This window comes from Rutidosis leptorrhynchoides, chromosome 3, assembly GCF_046630445.1.
Source record: "Rutidosis leptorrhynchoides isolate AG116_Rl617_1_P2 chromosome 3, CSIRO_AGI_Rlap_v1, whole genome shotgun sequence".
In the NCBI taxonomy this organism is placed as follows: Eukaryota; Viridiplantae; Streptophyta; class Magnoliopsida; order Asterales; family Asteraceae; genus Rutidosis; species Rutidosis leptorrhynchoides.
The window spans coordinates 340,274,104-340,296,954 of record NC_092335.1 but is presented as its reverse complement, the minus strand read 5'-3'; the positions used below and the strand labels follow the sequence as shown (position 1 = coordinate 340,296,954).

Genomic DNA, 22,851 nt, shown 5'->3' with positions numbered 1-22,851 from the left:
ATCCTCAGGTAACATATATATGGTATATATAGAGCTTAGTATTACTTCTTCTAATACATGGGTATTAGACACTGGATGTGGAACTCACATTTGCAATTCTTTGCAGGGGTTCAAAAGAAGTAGCAAGCAAACGGGAACATCAAGTCTCTTTATGGGTAATGGAGCCAAAGTGCAAGTGAAGGCTCAAGGAGACTTTGTATTAAAACTTCCAAGTGGTTTGGAACTTATTTTGAACAATGTTTTGTATGCACCGGATTTATGTCGAAACATTATTTCAGTTTCCCGTTTAAAACAATGTGGTTTTTATCTTAATTTTGTTAATGATGATATCCACGTTTATTTAGATAATGTATTTTATTTTAAGGCTTCGCCTTCAAATGGAATTTATGAATTGGTTCACGATGACACATCATCTAGTAGCTCGATATACCATACTAGCACCAAGAAACTCAAAATGGATGTGAGTGATTCCTACTTATGGCATTGTCGCCTTGGTCACATAAACAAGAATCGAATGCATACACTTCAAAAGAATGGCCTTTTGAAATCAAATGAACTGGACTCGTTTGATGTGTGTGAATCTTGTTTACAAGGCAAAATGACTAAAGCACCTTTCAAAGGGACCTATGAAAGGGCTAAAGACTTATTAGGATTAATACATTCGGATGTATGTGGACCTTTTAAGCCCATGACTAGGAATGGTGAAAGATACTTCGTTACTTTCATTGATGACTTCAGTCGTTTCGGATATGTCTACTTATTAAGACATAAGGATGAAACTTTTGAAGCATTCAAAGAATATCAAAACGAAGTACAAAATCAACTCAACAAGACAATTAAGGTACTTCGTACCGATAGAGGAGGTGAATACCTCAGCGATGCCTTTCAGGATCATCTTAGAAATTGTAGGATTATCTCACAACTTACTCCACCCAGAACACCCCAGCTTAATGGAGTGTCCGAAAGGAGAAACCGAACCCTGATGGATATGGTTCGATCTATGATGGCTAGAAGCTCGTTACCTCTATCATTCTGGGGTTATTGTCTATGCTCAGCGGCTTGTATTTTAAATATGGCCCCAACCAAGAAAGTGGAACGAACACCTCATGAGATGTGGTTTGGAAAACCTCCATCTCTATCATACTTAAAGGTATGGGGATGTGAAGCTTACCCTAAGCGTTACGTCCCTAATAAGTTGAATGCTCGATCTACGAAGTGTATCTTCATAGGATATCCCAAGGATGATATGGGATACTATTTCTATGATCCTTCCGAACAGAATGTATTTGTTGCTCGGAAGGCTGAATTCCTTGAAACTAAGTTCCTAATGGAAGGCAAAAGTGAAAGGAAGATAGATCTTGAAGAGGTTCAAGATCAAGTAGATGATACACAATTGGCTGACACTAGCACTCAACATGAAAATGTTGAGAGTGATCAGATGGATGATCAAAATACAAAAGACGTTCGCAGATCTGGTAGGATTAGTAATCCTCCTGAGAGATATGGGTTTCTCATGGATGGTTGCTATGTAGTTGATTTGGATGAACCAATAAACTACCAAGATGCTTTATCAAGGATTGATAAAGATAAATGGCAGGAAGCCATGAATGCTGAGATGCAATCCATGTATGACAACCAAGTTTGGGAACTTGTTGCGCAACCTCCTGGCTCTAGGCTAGTTGATTGTAAATGGCTGTTCAAAATGAAAACCGACATACATGGAAACTTGGATACATATAAAGCTAGACTTGTAGCAAAAGGTTTCACTCAAACTCAAGGGGTTGACTATGATGAAACTTTTTTGCCTGTGGCAATGCTAAAGTCTATTAGGATATTACTTGCCATTGCTGCTCATTATGATTATGAAATATGGCAAATGGATGTCAAGACCGCTTTCCTAAACGGACATCTTGAGGAAGATGTCTACATGGTTCAGCCTGAAGGTTTTGTTGATCTGAAATATCCTAAGAAGGTATGCAAGTTAAAGAAGTCAATCTACGGATTGAAACAAGCATCTAGAATGTGGAATCGTCGTTTTAATGAAGAGGCCAAGAAATTTGGCTTCATTAAAAATGGTGATGAAGCTTGTGTATACAAGAAAGCTAGTGGGAGCACTATCATGTTCCTTGTACTATATGTGGATGATATATTGTTATTTGGAAATGATATTCCGGCAATGCAAGGAGTTAAAACTTGGCTAAGTAAATGTTTCTCCATTAAGGATCTTGGAGAAGCACAATACATTTTGGGGATTGGGATCTACAGGAATAGATCCAAGAAACTGATAGGTTTAAATCAAAGTGCATACATTGAAAAGATCTTGAAAAGGTTCAAGATGGAGAACTCTAAGAAAGGTTTGGTACCTATTCAAAAGGGAACACTTCTCAGTTCATCTCAGTGCCCCACCATGAAAGATGAACAGGAGAGAATGAAGAAAGTCCCATATGCTTCTGCCATTGGGTCAATCATGTATGCAATGATATGCACTAGACCGGATGTGTCATGCGCTCTCAGCTTGACAAGTAGATACCAGAATAACCCTGGAAACAGTCATTGGGTTGCTGTTAAAAGTATATTGAAATACCTTAGGAGGACTAAGGATATGTTTCTAATATACGGGTCTGGTGAGGAGGAACTTGCAGTAAAAGGTTACGTGGATGCGAGTTTCCAAACTGATCGTGATGATTCTCGATCACAATCCGGTTATGTCTTCACATTAAATGGAGGTGCGGTCTCTTGGAAGAGTTCAAAACAGGATGTTGTTGCTCTATCCACTACAGAGTCAGAGTACATCGCCGCATCATTGGCAGCTCAGGAAGCTGCATGGATGAAGAAATTCATCGACGACTTAGGAGTAGTCCCTTCCATTCAGGACCCTCTTGAGATCTTTTGTGACAACGAGGGTGCGATTGCTCAAATCAAGGAACCTCGTGCTCATCAAAAGACCCGTCACATTGAGCGGAGATTCAACTACATAAGGGATGAAGTTGAAAAAGGAAAGATATGTATTCGCAAGGTTCACACAGATCTTAATATAGCAGATCCACTCATGAAGCTCTTACATGGAGCAAAACATGAAGGGCATGTTAGTGCATTAGGGCTTCGATATTCTAGTGATTGGTTATGATCTGTTTTAAGTATTGTAACGGAACGAAGTGGTTCAAACTCATTAATATAATTATGGTTTAATTTATTTTGAGTTATGTTTCTATTTTGCATATTTTATCCATGAATAAGTAATTATTCTAAATTCCGTAGTCGATCACATTTGTGGGAACAAGTGTGAGGTTTAGACTATTATGAACTTGGATTGGTATACATTCACGGACTGAATGTGGGGCAAGGTTGCTACCAAGGTTCATAGATATTTGTGGGATGCAAATATTGGAAGACCCGCCCTCAAGATTTGCTAAATGGAGCCTTTGTGGTTGATCACATGTAATCTTGAGTAAAGGCAAATATCATTGTATCCTCTGACCTGAGATACATATTGGATTCAGATATTTACCAAGTATTGTGCCTTGAATCTTTCCTTCGCTATTCTGAAATATGGTAGTTCATAAGGAAGAGCTCAGGTACAATGCAGGGTACATATTTAGGACGTATGTAGTCAAGATGGAATTTGTCCCTCTTATTCGTTGAGAGTCAGATGTCTAAGGCCTGATAAAGTTAAATCTAGAAAGAGAGTGATCACTCTGTATCTCTTGGATTTAACATGACATCTAGGATGAAAGGATATAATGAAAAGATTCACCTATTCATATTCGAGATGGGAACTCGAAAGGGATGATGTTATTGAATGGCACAAAGTCATAACATATTGGGGGTGATGGACGGTCGTTAGGTGGTATCCGTCACTTGCATTAATTTCTTACGTTTCTCGTGCAAGTGGGAGATTGAAAGTATTTCGTATGCCCGAGAGATGTATTAAATCAATGTGGCTAATATGTTATGATCCAAGTCGGGTCATACCCAATAACAAGCTTACCGACACCTTATACGTATTTAATCTTAATGAACGGATCATTAAATGTATATGCAACACTTGAGGCTTCAAATTAGAAGCATAAAAGCCATCAAAACTCATCAAACTTTCTGCTCAAATACAGCTGCTGCTGTTCGGTTTTCTCAAGGGCAGAAAAGTGGGTTTCAAGCTAGGTTTCAAGGTGATAAAGGTTTAACCAACTCAAGGGTGGTTTGGTGTATTGTTCTATCATCTTCATCATCATCTTAAGCCTTCAAAACAGCCCTCAAACTTGGTTTTGAGGAGGTATTGAATCACTTCTTTTCTTGTTAATTGTAAGCTTATATTTAACAACTTGATCCTTGTGGGATTTAACTTTAAATTGGTTTAAAGATAACAAGTAAAATTTGATAATTACACGCTTCCGTTTATAATGATTCTTAAAAGGTTTTAAGATATATGAACTTGTTAAATCCCAACACTTCATTGAGGTAGTTGACTTATTACTCATTTTTATTATTATTATTATTATTATTATTATTATTATTATTATTATTATTATTATTATTATTATTATTATTATTATTATTATTATTATTATTATTATTATTATTATTATTATTATTATTATTATTATTATTAGTTATTATTAATATTAGGTTATTACTGATATGAAGAACATAATTATTAGTATTGTTAATACTATTAATATTATTATCATTATTGTTAGTATTAATAATATCATTATTATTATTATTATTATCAATTCTATTAAAATTATTATCATTAGTATTAAAATGATTAATAAAATTATTGTTATTATTATTACTAACATTGAAATTAGAATTAATATTATTATTATTATTATTATCATTTAGATTATTATTATTAGTATCATTATTGAAATTATTATTAATACCATTTATATTAAAAATTATCATTATCAAAAGTATCATTTTTATTATCACTATTATTGTTATTATTACAAATGAATATTATTTTTCAAAAATACATTACAAATATGTTAATATTATATATTACTAAATTTTTATGACATTAAGTAAGATATCTATAAAATATATTAATTAATATAAATATATATTCTAATCATATATAAACCTTGAAATAAATTTTTATTTGTGATATATTATGATAGATAAATATTATATTATTAAATTACCTTAATAAGTATTTACTATATTAATATTAATAAATGTAATGTAGAAATAAATATTAACTACCTAAAATACATAGGATAAATATAACTTAATTAGTAATATGATATGTAAATCATTAATATACCAACTTTTTAGTTGTTATTATATGTTTTAATATATATAATTGATATATGTTCGTGAATCCGAGGTCAACCCTACATTGTTCAGTTTCGTCGTATGAATATTTTTACTACAAAATATTGTATGGTGAGTTTCATTACTCCCCTTTTAAATGCTTTTACAATATATATATATATATATATATATATATATATATATATATATATATATATATATATATATATATATATATATATATATATATATATATATATATATATTTTTGGGACTGAGAATACATGCGCTTTTATAACTGTTTTACGAAATAGACAAAAGTAATCAAAACTACATTATATGGTTGAATGATCGAAGTCGAATATGCCCCTTTTGCTTGGTAGCCTAAGAATTAGTAAACCAATCTACTAATTGACGCGAATCCTAAAGATAGATCTATTAGGCCTAACAAACCCCATCCGTTGTAGCGGATGCTTTAGTACTTTGATGTTGTTTTATCATGTCCGATGGATGTCCCGGAATGATAGGGGATATTCTTATATGCATCTTGTTAATGTCGGTTACCAGGTGTTCAATCCATGTGAATGATTTTTTTAAACACTTGCGAGTGTATGATTATTGAATAAAGGAAATCTTGTGGTCTATTAAAATTATGGAAATGATCGATTATGATAAACTAATGAACTCACCAACCTTTTGGTTGACACTTTAAAGCATGTTTATTCTTAGGTATGAAAGAAATCTTTCACTGTGCATTTGCTCATTTTAGAGATATTACTTGGAGTCATTCATGACATATTTCAAAAGACGTTGCATTCGAGTCGTTGAGTTCATCAAGATTATTATTAAGACAATTATAGTTAGATATTTTATGAAATGGTATGCATGCCGTCAACTTTCGATGTAATGAAAGTTCGTCTTTTAAAAACGAATGCAATGTTTGTAAAATGTATCATATAGAGGTCAAATACCTCGCAATGTAACCAAATGTAATGTATTCGTCCAGATGGATTAGGACGGGTCTCTACACTACACGCACTGGCCAAGGTCATGCAATTACTCAACAAGACATTAATGCGCCAGATTATGAAATCAAAGGACAAATTCTACACATGGTAACTAATCAATGCCAATTTTGTGGTACGCCAAAGGAAGATCCAAACGAACATCTTCGAACCTTTAATAGGATTTGTACTCTATTCAAAATCATAGAAGTTGAGGATGAACAGATCTATCTCATGTTATTTCCCTGGACTTTAAAGGGAGAAGCCAAAGATTGGTTAGAATCGTTACTTGAATGGGCGATTGATACATGGGATGTTTTAGTTGAAAAATTTCTTAAAAGATTCTTTCCGGCATCTAAAGCCGTGAGACTTCAAGGAGAAATTGTTACGTTCACACAGAAGCCAAGTGAAACTCTATATGAGGCGTGGACAAGATTCGGAAAGTTGTTGAGAGGATGTCCTCAACATGGTTTAGACATTTATCAAATAGTACAAATATTCTACCAAGGATGCGACATTACTACACGAAAAGACATCGACATAGCAGCTGGTGGTTCCATTATGAAGAAAACCGCAATTGAAGCTTACAAAATTATTGATACACAGCCTCCCACTCACATGAGTGGCATCAAGAAAAAGACATCGTTAGATCATCTAAAGCGGCTAGAGCCGATTCTTGCCATGACTTTGATTCTATTTCCGCAAAGTTAGATGCTTTCGAAAGACGAATGGAAAAGATGACTAAAGATATTCACGCAATATGAATTAGTTGTGAGCAGTGTGGAGGACCACATTTGACAAAAGATTGTCTTAGTATTGAACAAACAATGAAATAAAGAGAGAATGTTTCATACATGAACCAAAGGCCTGGAAATAATTATCAACCGCCAAGACCAAACTACAATCAAAATCAAAATTATAACCGAAATATTCCATACAACAACCAACAAGATCCTAGCAATCAACAAGTATCCAATAATACTTACAACCAGTAAAGACCTATTTTTCCAAATAAACCACCACAAACCGATGATAAAAAGCCAAGTTGAATCTCAAACGCAGTTTTTCACATCTCAGAAACAAACGAATGAACAAAATGCTCAAGCATTTAGAAATCAACAAGCTTCAATCCAAAATCTGGAACAAGAAGTGAGCAACCTATCAAGGTTGATAGGTGAAAGAAAACCGGGGAGTCTACCGAGCGATACAAATGCTAACCCCCGAAATGAAATAGCTAAAGCCATTACCACGAGAAGTGGTATTACACTTAAACCACCTGAAATACCTGTAATTTCTGATGACTCTATTCCTACTCTACAAGCACCACAGCCTGAGCAAGATAAGGAAACAGAATCGACAGTTGAAAAGGTTAATGAAGATAACACAGTTAAGGCTAAACCTTATGTTAAACCATACCAACCACCGCTTCCTTACCCGAGTAAAATGAGAAAAGAAAGACTTGAAGCCGAGCAATCCAAATTCTTGGATATGTTTAAACAAATAAATGTCAATCTTCCTTTCATTGATGTGATTTCAGGAATGCCAATATACGCTAAATTCCTGAAAGATCTAATCACAAATAGAAAGAAAACGGAAGAACTCTCGGCTGTTACTATGAATGTTAATTGTTCCGCAGTGCTGTTGAATAAACTACCAGAAAAATTATCAGATCCAGGAAGTTTCACAATTCCATGTTTTCTGGGTAGTCTTAGTTCAATAGAAGCATTGGCAGACTTAGGTGATAGTATAAATTTAATGCCGTATTCACTATACGCTAAACTAGACCTTGGAGAATTGAAACCAACAAGAATAAGCATACAACTAGCCGATCGATCAGTAAAATATCCTAGAGGAATAATGGAGAACATGCTAGTTAAAGTTGGTACTTTAGTATTTCCAGTAGATTTTGTTATTCTGGACATGGAAGAAGATTCTCGAGTTCCTCTCATATTAGGAAGACCATCATTAGCCATAAGTGCAATAATAGACGTGTTTGATAAGAAACTGACCCTAAGTATAGAGGACGAGAGTGTTACCTTTTTAGTTGATAGAGCCATGCAACAACCGCAATCTGCAGATGATACATGTTATTATATTCAAACTATAGATTCACATGCAGAATGAAGAATTTCCAGAATTACAAGAAATAGGAGAATGTTCTTTAGGAGAAGGAACTGAACCAATTGATGAAACTGAAATGTTAGCTACACTTATGGCTAATGAATACTAACCAACAACAGAAGAACTTCAAATGTTGAAAGAGGAAGACAGATATCAATACAAATCATCGATAGAAGAACCACCGATATTAGAGTTAAAGCATCTTCCAAACCATTTGGAATACGCTTATTTACATGGTGAATCTGAATTAACTGTAATAATATCGTCTTCTCTTATGGAAAATGAAAAATCTCAACTCATTTCTGTGCTAAAAGCTCACAAACCAGCTACTGCATGGAAAATTCAAGACATTAAAGGCATAATTCCTTCGTATTTGTGGGCGACAGTAGGACAGAAATGAGTTTGTGGGCGACATCGGTACATTTGTGTAAGTTTGTAGCCTATTTTTGGCTTTAACCCTACATGTAACGACTAACGATGACTTAACGACTCAGTTAAAATGTATATACATGTAGTGTTTTAATATGTATTCATACACTTTTGAAAGACTTCAAGACACTTATCAAAATACTTCTACTTAACAAAAATTCTTACAATTACATCCTCGTTCAGTTTCATCAACAATTCTACTCGTATGCACCCGTATTCGTACTCGTACAATACACAGCTTTTAGATGTATGTACTATTGGTATATACACTCCAATGATCAGCTCTTAGCAGCCCATGTGAGTCACCTAACATATGTGGGAACCATCATTTGGCAACTAGCATGAAATGTCTCATAAAATTACAAAAATATTAGTAATCATTCATGACTTATTTATATGTAAAAAAAATTACACATCCTTTATATCTAATCCATATAACAATGACCAAAAATATCTACAAACACTTTCATTCTTCAATTTTCTTCATCTAATTTATCTCTCTCAAGTTCTATCTTCAAGTTCTAAGTGTTGTTCATAAATTCTATAAGTTCTAGTTTCATAAAATTAAGAATACTTCCAAGTTTGCTAGCTTACTTCCAATCTTGTAAAGTGATCATCCAACCTCAAGAAATCTTTCTTATTTACAGTAAGATATCTTTCTAATACAAGGTAATACTCATATTTAAACTTTGATTCAATTTCTATAACTATAACAATCTTATTTCGAGTGGAAATCTTACTTGAACTTGTTTTCGTGTCATGATTCTGCTTCAAGAACTTTCAAGCCATCCAAGGATCCTTTGAAGCTAGATCTATTTTTCTCATTTTCAGTAGGTTTATTCACAAAACCTGAGGTAGTAATGATGTTCATAACATCATTTGATTCATATATATATAACTACCTTATTCGAAGGTTTAAACTTGAAATCACTAGAACATAGTTTAGTTAATTCTAAACTTGTTCGCAAACAAAAGTTAATCCTTCTAACTTGACTTTTAAAATCAACTAAACACATGTTCTATATCTATGTAATATGCTAACTTAATGATTTAAAACCTGGAAACATGAAAAACACCGTAAAACCGGACATATGCCGTCGTAGTAACACCGCGTGCTTTTTTGGGTTTGATAATTAAAAACTATGATAAACTTTGATTTAAAAGTTGTTCTTCTGGGAAAATGATTTTTCTTATGAACATGAAACTATATCCAAAAATCATTGTTAAACTCAAAGTGGAAGTATGTTTTTCAAAATGGTCATCAAGACGTCGTTCTTTCGACTGAAATAACTACCTCTTACAAAAACGACTTGTAACTTATATTTCCAACAATAAACCTATACTTTTTCTGTTTAGATTCATAAAATAGAGTTCAATATGAAACCATAGCAATTTGATTCACTCAAAACGGATTTAAAACGAAGAAGTTATGGGTAAAACAAGATTGGATATTTTTTTGATTGTTGTAGCTACGGGAAATATTGTAACAAATCTATATTAATCATATCCTAGCTAACTTATATTGTATTATACATGTATTCTAATATATTATGTAATCTTGGGATACCATAGACACGTATGCAAATGTTTTGACATATCATATCGACCCATCTTTATATATTATTTGGAACAACCATAGACACTCTATATGCAGTAATGTTGGAGTTAGCAATACAGGGTTGAGGTTGATTCTAAAAATATATATACTTTGAGTTGTGATCTAGCCTGAGACGTGTATACACTGGGTTGTGGATTGGGTCAAGATAATATATATCAATTTATTTTCTGTACATCTAACTATGGACAACTAGTTGTAGGTTACTAACGAGGACAGCTGACTTAATAAACTTAAAACATTAAAATGTATTAAAAATGTTGTAAATATATTTTGAACATACTTTGATATATATGTACATATTTGTTATAGGTTCGTGAATCGACCAGCGGCCAAGTCTTACTTCCCGACGAAGTAAAAATCTGTGAAAGTGAGTTATAGTCCCACTTTTAAAATCTAATATTTTGGGATGAGAATACATGCAGTTTTATAAATGTTTTACGAAATAGACACAAGTAATTGAAACTACATTATATGGGTGAATGATCGAAGCCGAATATGCCCCTTTTGCTTGGTAGCCTAAGAATTAGTAAACCGATTTACTAATTGATGTGAATCCTAAAAATAGATCTATTGGGCCTAACGAACCCCATCCAAAGTACCGGATGCTTTAGTACTTCGAATTCATTTTTAATCATGTCCGAAGGATTTCCCGGAATGATAGGGGATATTCTTATATGCATCTTGTTAATGTCGGTTACCAGGTGTTTACCATATGAATGATTTTTATCTCTATGTATGGGATGTATATTGAAATATGAAATCTTGTGGTCTATTATTATGATTTGATAATATATAGGTTAAACCTATAACTCACCAATATTTTTGTTGACGTTTTAAGCATGTTTATTCTCAGGTGATTATTAAAAGCTTCTGCTGTTGCATACTAAAATAAGAACAAGATTTGGAGTCCATGCTTGTATAATATTATATAAAAACTGCATTCAAGAAACTTATTTTTGATGTAATATATTCTTATTGTAAACCATTATGTAATGGTCGTGTGTAAACGATATATTTTAGATTATCATTATTTGATAATCTATGTAATGCTTTTTAAACCTTTATAGATAAAATAAAGGTTATGGTTGTTTTAAAAATGAATGCAGTCTTTGAAAAACGTCTCATATAGAGGTCAAAACCTCACAACGAAATCAATTAATATGGAACGTTTATAATCAATATGAACGGGACATTTCAGTTGGTATCCGAGCGTTGGTCTTAGAGAACCAGAAATTTGCATTAGTGTGTCTTATCGAGTTTGTTAGGACACATTAGTGAGTCTGGACTTCGACCGTGTTTTCTTTAAAAACGATTGCTTAACACTTTTGTTGGAAACTATATATTATTAACATGTAAATATTATGTGATATATTAACCTTTTAATGTGTTTGATATTGTGTGATAGATGTCTACCAATAGTACAAATCCCATCGATTCACCTAATAATAATGAAGAGTCGAATATATTTTGGGAAGATTCACAAATTCCCGAAGAGGAACCGGAAGAAGAGGAACCGGAAGAAGAGGAACCAGAAGAGGAGGAATCGAAAGAGGAGGAGCCGGAAGAAGAAGAGGTTCCGGAGGAAGAAATATTGATACCTATAGTGAATCGATTAAATAAAAGAAAATCCTCAACCAACGGACCAAAGTTAATAATGGTCAATGGTGTTTCCGCCGAGGAAGCAAAATATTGGGAAGATTTTCAATTTTCTGATGAATCGGATCCCGATGAGGATTCCGATGATGTTATAGAAATTACCTCGACCCAATTTAATAAAGCGAAAGAAAATAATAAGGGAAAAGGTATAAAAATAGAGAAACCTGATTCCAACCCCGATGAACTTTATATGTATCGGCAACATCTGTACTTCCTAAATTGTAACAATAACCCAGGAACCTCTAAACCACCAGGTTTTTCTAAACCATTGTGGAAAACGACGGCTCGTATTAGAGGAACACCATATATCCCTAGAAAATTAGGAAAACGAACCAAGTCCGAAGAAGAAGAAACCAGTTATTCAGATTAGAGGGTTGTAATCATGTTTTGTATTATATGTAGTGTAGTGTGCTTGTACTTTTATATTCTATGTAAAAATTGCTTGTATTGTTTGTTAATTATCTTTTACGAATCCAATCCTTGTCTATTTTAAAGTATAAAAACAAAATGGACGTTAAGGGTAGACAACCTAATATTTTAGAAGATCTACCAGAGGATATGATTGAGGAAATCTTGTCTAGAGTAGGTTAGAATTCATCAGCGCAATTAATTATGGAAAAATTAACTTGTCAAACATTTGAAAGACTTTCCAGAAATGCCTTAATTTATAAAGGGCTTTCCTTTGATAGGTGGGGTATATCACATTGGGGTGACCGTAAGTTACTCCGTGTTTTCTTTAAAGCGTTAAATGCGGGGAATCCAAATGGAATTTTACGCTACGGGTTAAGAACCTATTTTGACTCAACATATCCCAACATAGGATTTCGTGAATTAGAAAGAGCTTCTAACATGCAACATAAAGAAGCATGTTATGCTTACGGGTTAGTGATGTTCGCTTCTTACCAAAGTAAGAAAAAGAACATCGGATTGCAACTTTTAAATAAAACCTTTCCACAAGTGACGGATTCAGTAGTTGGGGTGAGAAACAAGCTTTTTAGATTATTACGGGGCTGTTGAACATTGCGAAACCCTCGTCCTTTTGATGACATTACAACATGCTGCCTAGCCAATGGTCATAACTGTAATTTTCCACAAGACCAAGGATGGGAAGTCGTCTTAGTAAAACCAGAATGCATGACTTGTTTCTAGACTTATGAATTACGTGTCTTTATTTCCTTTGCTGAACAACTTGCGTATTAACTAGATTTATCTTCAAAACTGTCCTGTATCAAAGTGTACTATATTTCATGTTATATGTAATATAGAGATGTTGTAAGTTTGAAGAATATTCATAAATGATATATTATTATAATCAGTTTTTCATATGAAATTGTAGTAGTTGAATTGTATATTAGCTACTAAGTATGAACTTAACGGGTAGGTAGTACCCGAATTTAAACTTATAAAACGCTAATATGAAGAAAAAGCTTTTATAAATGAGTTCATATTATGCTACGAAATACTATTGACTACTCTTAATATTCTGTATGATTAACTCGATTCTGTTGGCTATTTTGAAGGAAATGGCACCGACTACTCGACACACCATGAATATGAGCGAAGAGGAATTTCGTACCTTTCTTGCTGCAAACATAGCCGCAGTACAGGCTGCGCTACATACCAACAATAACTCTGAATCTAGCAATGCAGCTAACGGTGTAAGAAATCGTGTAGGATGCTCCTACAAAGAATTCACTGCCTGCAAACCTTTGGAATTTGATGGAACCGAAGGATCAATTGGATTGAAACGGTGGATCGAGAAAGTCGAATCGGTGTTTGCCATAAGTAAGTGTACTGAAGAGGACAAAATTAATTACGCTACGCATACCTTCACAGGTACTGCGTTAACGTGGTGGAACACCTATCTTGAACAGGTAGGACAAAATGCTGCTTACGCACTGCCGTGATCGGCATTCAAGCAATTGATGAACGAGCAGTACCGTCCTAGAAATGAAGTCAATAAACTCAAGGCAGAACTTAGAGAGTTACGAACACAAGGGTTCGACGTTACCACATATGAACGACGATTCTCAGAGTTGTGTCTATTGTGTCCGAGAGCATTCAAAGATGAAGAAGAGAAGATCGACGCATTTGTAAAAGGGTTACCAGTAAGGATTCAAGAAGATGTGAGTTCACACGAGCCCGCTTCTATACAGAAGGCAAGTAAAATGGCTCATAAATTCATAAATCATATTGAGGGAAGAATTAAAGAGCAGGAGGCCGAAGAAGCCAACACGAAACAACTCAAGAGGAAGTGGGAGGAAAACGGTGACAAGAGTCACCAGTACAACAACAACAACAATTACAACCACAATCGCAACAACTATCCCAACAACCGCAACAACAATCGCAACAATAACCGCAATCCTAACAATAACTACAACAAACATCCCAACAACAACAACAACTACAACAACCGTTTCAACAACAGTAACAACCCCAACAACAACCTCAATAACAACAACGGCAACAAAAACCAAAAACAGCCATGTTATAGGTGTGAAGAAAATCATCAGGGGTTTTGCATGACATTTTGCAACAGGTGTAAAAGAAATAGTCATAGCGCGACAAAGTGTGAGGTATACGGACCAAAGTTTAATAGAACTAAAGGAACAAATAATGTCGGAACAAGTAATGCCGAAACGAATAGTGTCGGAGCAAGTAATACCAACGCTGTTTGTTATAAATGTGTAAAACCGGGACACACTATTAGAAATTGCCCGAATCAGGGGAATACTAATGGGCAGGGCTGTGGAAGAGTTTTCAATATTAATGCGGCAGAAGCACAGGAAGACCAGGAGCTTGTTACGGGTACGTTTCTTATTGACGATAAATCTGCTTATGTTTTATTTGATTCGGGTGCGGATAAAAGCTATATGAGTAGAGAATTTTGTGCTAAATTAAGTTGCCCATTGACGCCTTTGGATAGTAAATTTTTACTCGAATTAGCAAACGGTAAATTAATTTCAGCAGATAATATATGTCGGGAGAGAGAAATTAAAATGGGGGATGAAACGTTTAAATTGATTTAATACCAGTCGAGTTAGGGAGTTTTGACGTAATAATTGGCATGGATTGGTTGAAAAAGGTGAGAGCAGAGGTCGTTTGTTACAAAAATGCGATTCGCATTATGCGTGAAAAAGGAAAACCTTTAATGGTGTACGGAGAAAAGAACAACGCGAAGTTAAATCTTATTAGTAATTTGAAGGCACAAAAACTAATAAGAAAAGGTTGTTACGTCATTCTAGCACACATCGAGGAAGTTAAACCTGAAAAAAAGAACATCAGTGATGTTCCCGTCGCAAAAGAATTTTCCGATGTATTTCCGAAAGAATTACCGGGATTACCCCCACATCGATCCATTGAATTTCAAATAGACCTTGTACCAGGAGCTGCACCAATAGCTCGTGCTCCATACAGACTCGCACCCAGCGAAATGAAAGAATTACAAAGTCAGTTACAGGAACTTTTAGAGTGTGGTTTCATTCGACCAAGTACATCACCATGGGGAGCTCCTGTTCTGTTTGTCAAGAAGAAAGATGGTACATTCAGGTTGTGTATCGACTACCGAGAGTTGAACAAACTTACCATCAAGAACTGTTACCCATTACCGAGAATCGAAGACTTATTTGATCAACTACAAGGCTCGTCGATTTATTCGAAGATCAATTTACGTTCTGGATATCAACAAATGCAGGTGAAAGAGGATGACATTCCGAAGACTGCTTTTAGGATGCGTTACGGTCATTATGAGTTTATGGTTATGCCGTTTGGATTGACTAATGCACCAGTTGTGTTCATGGACCTCATAAACCGAGTGTGTGGGCCATATCTTGACAAGTTTATCATTGTTTTAATCGATGACATACTTATTTACTCGAAGAATGATTAAGCGCACGAAGAACATTTGAGAAAAGTGCTAGAGTTACTGAGAAAAGAAAAACTGTACGCTAAGTTTTCAAAGTGTCCATTTTGGTTGGAAGAAGTTCAATTCCTCGGTCATATAGTGAACAAAGAAGGTATTCAGGTGGATCCAGCAAAGATTGAAACCGTTGAAAAGTGGGAAATCCCGAAAACTCCGAAACACATACGCCAATTTTTTGGGCTAGCTGGTTATTACAGGAGATTCATCCAAGATTTTTCCAAAATAGCAAAACCTTTGACTGCATTAACGCATAAAAGGAGGAAATTTGAATGGAAGGATGAACAAGAAAAAGCATTTCAATTGTTGAAGAAAAAGTTAACTACGGCACCTATATTGTCATTACCTGAAGGGAATGATGATTTTGTGATATATTGTGACACCTCAAAGCAAGGTCTCGGTTGTGTATTAATGCAACGAACGAAAGTAATTGCTTGTGCGTCTAGACAATTGAAGATTCACGAGCAGAATTATACGACGCATGATTTGGAATTAGGCGCGGTTGTTTTTGCATTAAAGACTTGGAGGCACTACTTATATGGGGTCAAAAGTATTATATATACCGACCACAAAAGTCTTTAACACATATTTAATCAGAAATAACTGAACATGAGGCAGCGTAGGTGGATTGAATTGTTGAATGATTACGACTTTGAGATTCATTACCACCCAGGGAAGGCAAATGTGGTAGCCGACGCCTTTAGCAGAAAGGACAGAGAACCCATTCGTGTAAAATCTATGAATATAATGATTCACACTAACCTTACTACTCAAATAAAGGAAGCACAACAAGGAGTTTTAAAAGAGGGAAACTTAAAGGATGAAATACACAAAGGATTAGAAAAGCATCTTAATATTCGGGAAGACGGAACCCGGTATAGGGCTGAAAGAATTTGGGTACCAAAATTTGGAGATATGAGAGAAATGGTACTTAGAGAAACTCATAAAACCAGATACTCAATACATCCTGGAACGGGGAAGATGTACAAAGATCTCAAGAAACATTTTTTTATGGCTGGGTATGAAAGCCGATGTTTCTAAATACGTAGGAGAATGTTTGACGTGTTCTAAGGTCAAACCAGAGCATCAGAAACCATCAGGTCTACTTCAACAACCCGAAATCCCAGAATGGAAATGGGAAAACATTACCATGGATTTCATCACTAAATTTCCATGGACTTCAAGTGGTTTTGATACTAATTGGGTAATAGTTAACCGTCTCACCAAATTAGCACACTTCCTGCCAATAAGATAAGATGACAAGATGGAGAAGTTAACACGATTGTATTTGAAGGAAGTCGTCTCCAGACATGGAATACCAATCTCTATTATCTCTGATAGGGATGGCAGATTTATTTCAAGATTCTGGCAGACATTACAGCAAGCATTAGGAACTCGTCTAGACATGAGTACTTCTTATCATCCACAAACTGATGGGCAGAATGAAAGGATGATACAAACGCTTGAAGACATGCTACGAGCATGTGTTATTGATTTCGGAAACAATTGGGATCGACGCCTTCCGTTAGCAGAATTTTTCTACAACAATAGCTACGATTCAAGCATTGAGATGGCACCATTTGAAGTACTCTATGGTAGAAAGTGCAGGTCTCCAATTTGTTGGAGTGAAGTGGGGGATAGACAGATTACGGGTCTGGAAATAATACAAGAAACTACCGAGAAGATCATCCAAATTCAACAACGGTTGAAAACCGCCCAAAGTAGACAAAAGAGCTACGCTGACATTAAAAGAAAAGATATAGAATTAGAAATTGGAGAGATGGTCATGCTTAAAGTTGCACCTTGGAAAGGCGTTGTTCGATTTGGTAAATGAGGGAAATTAAACCCAAGGTATATTGGACCATTCAAGGTTATTGATCGCGTCGGACTAGTAGCTTACCGACTTGAGTTACCTCAACAACTCGCAACTGTACATAACACTTTCCACATCTCGAATTTGAAGAAATGTTTTGCTAAAGAAGATCTCACTATTCTGTTAGACGAAATCCAAATTAACGAAAAACTTCAATTTATCGAAGAACCCGTCGAAATAATGGATCGTGAGGTTAAAAGACTTAAGCAAAACAAGATACCAATTGTTAAGGTTCGATGGAATGCTTGTAGAGGACCTGAGTTCACTTGGGAACGAGAAGATCAGATGAAGAAGAAATACTTTCACTTATTTCCAGAAGATACGTCAACACCTCCAACTGCTTAAGTTTCAGGACTAAATTTATTTAACAGGTAGGTACTGTAGTGACCCAAACTTTTCCATGTTTATTTATATTAATTGAATTTGATAATTACATGATTAAGTGTTTCAACATTTTAAGCAATCAAACTTATTAAGACGTGATTAATTGAAATAGGTTTCATATAGACAATTGACCACCCAAGTTGACCGGTGATTCACGAACATTAAAACTTGTAAAAACTATATGATGACATATATATGGTTACATATGTAATTAACATGATATTATGATAAGTAAGTATATCATTATGTATTTTAACTATGTGTATATACATAAAAATGAGACTATTGAATTAAGAAAAAACTCAAAAACGATATATATAACGATTATCGTTATAACAACGTCTTACTAAATACATATGAATCATAATAAGATATTGATACACTATGTTTAATCATGAAATGATAAGTAAACATGTCATTAAGTGTATTAACAATGAACTACATATGTAAAAAACAAGACTACTAACTTAATGATTTCGAAATGAGACATATATGTAACGATTATCGTTGTAACAACATTTACCTGTATATATATATATATATATATATATATATATATATATATATATATATATATATATATATATATATATATATATATATATCATACTAAGATATATTAATATATCATAATATCATGATAATGTAATAATTTAACATCTCTTTAGATATTATAAATAATGGGTTAACAACATTTAACAAGATCGTTAACCTAAAGGTTTCAAAACAACATTTACATGTAACGACTAACGATGACTTAACGACTCAGTTAAAATGTATATACATGTAGTGTTTTAATATGTATTCATACACTTTTGAAAGACTTCAAGACACTTATCAAAATACTTCTACTTAACAAAAATGCTTACAATTACATCCTCGTTCAGTTTCATCAACAATTCTACTTGTATGCACCCGTGTTCATACTCGTACAATACACAGCTTTTAGATGTATGTACTATTGGTATATACACTCCAATGATCATCTCTTAGCAGCCCATGTGAGTCACCTAACACATGTGGGAACCATTATTTGGAAACTAGCATGAAATATCTCATAAAATTACAAAAATATTAGTAATCATTCATGACTTATTTACATGTAAACAAAATTACACATCCTTTATATCTAATCCATATACCAACGACCAAAAACACCTACAAATACTTTCATTCTTCAATTTTCTTCATCTAATTGATCTCTCTCAAATTCTATCTTCAAGTTCTAAGTGTTCTTCATAAATTCTATAAGTTCTAGTTTCATAAAATCAAGAATACTTCCAAGTTTGCTAGCTTACTTCCAATCTTGTAAAGTGATCATCCAACCCCAAGAAATCTTTCTTATTTACAGTAAGATATCTTTCTAATACAAGGTAATACTCATATTCAAACTTTGATTCAATTTTTATAACTATAACAATCTTATTTCGAGTGGAAATCTTACTTGAACTTGTTTTCGTGTCATGATTCTGCTTCAAGAACTTTCAAGCCATCCAAGGATCCTTTGAAGCTAGATCTATTTTTCTCATTTCCAGTAGGTTTATCCACAAAACTTGAGGTAGTAATGATGTTCATAACATCATTCAATTCATATATATAAAACTACCTTATTCGAAGGTTTAAACTTGAAATCACTAAAACATAGTTTAGTTAATTCTAAACTTGTTCGCAAACAAAAGTTAATCCTTCTAACTTGAATTTTAAAATCAACTAAACACATGTTCTATATCTATATGATATGCTAACTTAATGATTTAAAACCTGGAAAGATGAAAAACACCGTAAAACCGGACATACGCCGTCGTAGTAACACCGCGGGCTGTTTTGGGTTTGATAATTAAAAACTATGATAAACTTTGATTTAAAAGTTGTTCTTCTAGGAAAATGAATTTTCTTATGAACATGAAACTATATCCAAAAATCATGGTTAAACTCAAAGTGGAAGTATGTTTTTCAAAATGGTCATCAAGACGTCGTTCTTTCGACTGAAATGACTACCTCTTACAAAAATGACTTGTAACTTATATTTCCGACTATAAACCTATACTTTTTCTTTAAAGATTCATAAAATAGAGTTCAATATGAAACCATAGCAATTTAATTCACTCAAAACGGTTTTAAAACGAAGAAGTTATGGGTAAAACAAGATTGGATATTTTTTTGATTGTTGTAGCTATAGGAAATATTGTAAAAAATCTATATTAATCATATCCTAGCTAACTTATATTGTATTGTACATGTATTCTAATATATTATGTAATCTTGGGATACCATAGACACGTATGCAAATGTTTTGACATATCATATCGACCCATCTATATATATTATTTGGAACAACCATGGACACTCTATATGAAGTAATGTTGGAGTTAGCTATACAGGGTTGAAGTTGATTCCAAAAATATATATACTTTGAGTTGTAATCTAGCCTGAGACGTGTATACACTGGGTCGTGGATTGGGTTAAGATAATATATATCAATTTATTTTCTGTACATCTAACTATGGACAACTAGTTGTAGGTTACTAACGAGGATAGCTGACTTAATAAACTTAAAACATTAAAACGTATTAAAAATGTTGTAAATATATTTTGAACATACTTTGATATATATGTATATATTTGTTATAGGTTCGTGAATTGACCAGTGGCCAAGTCTTACTTCCTGACGAATTAAAATCTGTGAAAGTGAGTTATAGTCCCACTTTTAAAATCTAATATTTTGGGATGAGAATACGTGCAGTTTTATAAATGTTTTACGAAATAGACACAAGTAATCGAAACTACATTATATGGGTGAATGATCGAAGCCGAATATGCCCCTTTTTCTTGGTAGGCTAAGAATTAGTAAACTGATATACTAATTGACGCGAATCCTAAAGATAGATCTATTGGGCCTAACGAACCCCATCCAAAGTACCGGATGCTTTAGTACTTCAAATTCGTTTTTAATCATGTCCGAAGGATTTCCCGGAATGATAGGGATATTCTTATATGCATCTTGTTAATGTCGGTTACCAGGTGTTCACCATATGAATGATTTTTATCTCTATGTATGGGATGTATATTAAAATATGAAATCTTGTGGTCTATTATTATGATTTGATAATATATAGGTTAAACCTATAACTCACCAACATTTTTGTTGATGTTTTAAGCATGTTTATTCTCAGGTGATTATTAAGAGCTTTCGCTGTTGCATGCTAAAATAAGAACAAGATTTGGAGTCCATGCTTGTATAATATTATGTAAAAACTGCATTCAAGAAACTTATTTTTGATGTAATATATTCTTATTGTAAATAATTATGTAATGGTCGTGTGTAAACGGTATATTTTAGATTATCATTATTTGATAATCTACGTAATGCTTTTTAAACCTTTATAGATAAAATAAAGGTTATGGTTGTTTTAAAAATGAATGCAGTCATTGAAAAACGTCTCATATAGAGGTCAAAATCTCGCAACAATATCAATTAATATGGAACGTTTATAATCAATATGAACGGGACGTTTCAGTATTACACACATAAAATGCTTATGGAAGAAGGTCATAAAACATATGTGCAACGGCAATGAAGACTAAATCCTAATATGCAACATGTTGTTAAGAAAGAAATTATTAAACTGCTCGATGCAGGTTTAATTTATCCAATCTCTGATAGTCCATGGGTAAGCCCAGTTCAATGTGTGCCTAAGAAGGGTGGCATGACTGTCATCACAAATGAAAAAGAAGAGCTTATTCCTACTAGGACTGTAACAGGATGGCGTGTTTGTATTAATTATAGAAAATTAAATGACGCCACCAGAAAAGATCACTTTCCCTTACCTTTTATTGATCAAATGTTGGAAAGGTTAGCTGGGAATAGTTACTATTATTTTCTTGACGGTTTCTCTGGATACTTTCAAATTCCAATCGCACCCGAGGACCAAGAGAAAACCACATTCACGTGCCCTTATGGTACTTTTGCTTACAAACGCATGCCATATAGACTTTGCAACGCCCCAGTAAACTTTCAAAGGTGCATGATGGTGATTTTTCACGACATGATAGAGGAATGCATGGAAGTTTTCATGGATGACTTTTCAGTCTTCGGTGATACTTTTGAAACATGTCTAGTTAATCTTGAACGAATGCTTATTAGATGCGAAAAATCAAATCTAGTACTTAATTGGGAGAAATGCCATTTCATGATTAGAGAAGGCATCGTTCTTGGTCATAAAATTACAAAGGAAGGAATTGAAGTGGATAGAGCTAAAGTAGATGTAATTGCTAAACTTTCACATCCCACCAATGTTAGAGGAGTTAGGAGTTTTCTAGGGCATGTTGGTTTTTACCAACGTTTCATAAAAGACTTTTCTAAAATTGCCAATCCTATGAATAAACTCCTAGAAAAAGATGCTCCATTCATCTTTTCGGATGAATGCATCAAATCTTTTAATATTCTTAAAGAAAAACTCACTAATGCACCGATCATGATAACTCTAAATTGGAATCTACCATTTGAACTCATGTGCGATGCAAGTGATTTTTCAATGGGAGCCGTTTTAGGACAAAGAATTGAAAAATGATTTCAACCTATTTATTA

General features: G+C 33.9%; 1 non-coding gene across 1 annotated transcript; it reads right to left on the bottom strand.

Moving 5' to 3' along the window:
- Nucleotides 1–6,626: 6,626 nt before the first annotated feature.
- On the bottom strand, nt 6,627–6,733 carry LOC139903306 (small nucleolar RNA R71). Its single transcript, XR_011778135.1, has one exon. It is a non-coding gene; the product is annotated as a small nucleolar RNA R71 (small nucleolar RNA).
- Nucleotides 6,734–22,851: the final 16,118 nt, after the last annotated feature.